Consider the following 991-nt stretch of genomic DNA (forward strand, 5'->3'; position numbering starts at 1 on the left):
TACTTAGGAATGGACCTGCTTTGCCACTCAGCCTCAGCCCCACTCAGGGGACCGGCATCCGGGTAGAGGAGTCTCAGCGTGGACGGAGGCCCGCGTTAGCCTCTCAAAGCAGAGTTTGTGATGTCCGAGCAGAGCCGGAAATGGCCGTGACCTGATGCTGGGCACGTCTGTGCCGAAGACTGCTAGGCACCTCACCTGCGCTGCCACCTGGGAGGCGGGCGAGGCCGTCCCCGCGGCACAGCGAGCTGAGGCCCCCACGGGGAGGCTCCCCAGGGCACCCGCCCATCCGTGCCAGGGACCAGGCCCGTGCCAGCCCAGTGGCAAAGCCTGAGCACTCAGCCAATTCACGGCGGCAGGAGACAAGTGGGGAGCACCATTTTATTTAGCAAGAGTCGTGTCCCCGCCCTCCCAGGGTGGTCTGAGGGGTCATCGCAGAGCAGTCCTTGCATATCCCAAAGGGAAGGAGTCCGGGTGCTGGGGCGCCAGGAGCAGCCTGAGGGGCTCCCTGCCGACAACGTGAAGGGGCACCTCTCCCCTTGGCACTGTGCTCCTGGGGGCCGAGCACAGCGTCTTCAGCTGGAGTCTCGGGGAGAGTGGGGGTTCAGTGGGAATGGGAGGACCTGCAAGGACAGCAGCTGCAACTGCCCAGACCCCGCTCCGGGCTGGAGGCCCGGGACATGGCGAGCCCTGGTCCTGCCTTCCAGACGACAGAGCTGCCCTGGGACACCGGGAGCTTCCCCTGGGTCACAGGGTGGAGGCAGGACCAGGACCCACGCTGGAGTCTCCGCAGTGACCGATGGCTCTTGGGAAGTGACCCCACACTGCAGGACGTGGTCTCAGCCAGAGAGAAGGGGGGTCGTGCCTGGGAGGGAGTCTGCATGGGCAGAGGAAGGCCAGCAGGGTGGGGCTTTGGCCATCCTGGCCCTAGCTGTCACTTGACGGAGTAACGCTGGCCGGTGGCCTCAGGGTGGCAGGCGTGAGGGGATACAGA

Source organism: Tupaia chinensis, unplaced genomic scaffold (genome assembly GCF_000334495.1).
Source record: "Tupaia chinensis unplaced genomic scaffold, TupChi_1.0 Scaffold000176_1, whole genome shotgun sequence".
Taxonomy (NCBI): Eukaryota; Metazoa; Chordata; class Mammalia; order Scandentia; family Tupaiidae; genus Tupaia; species Tupaia belangeri.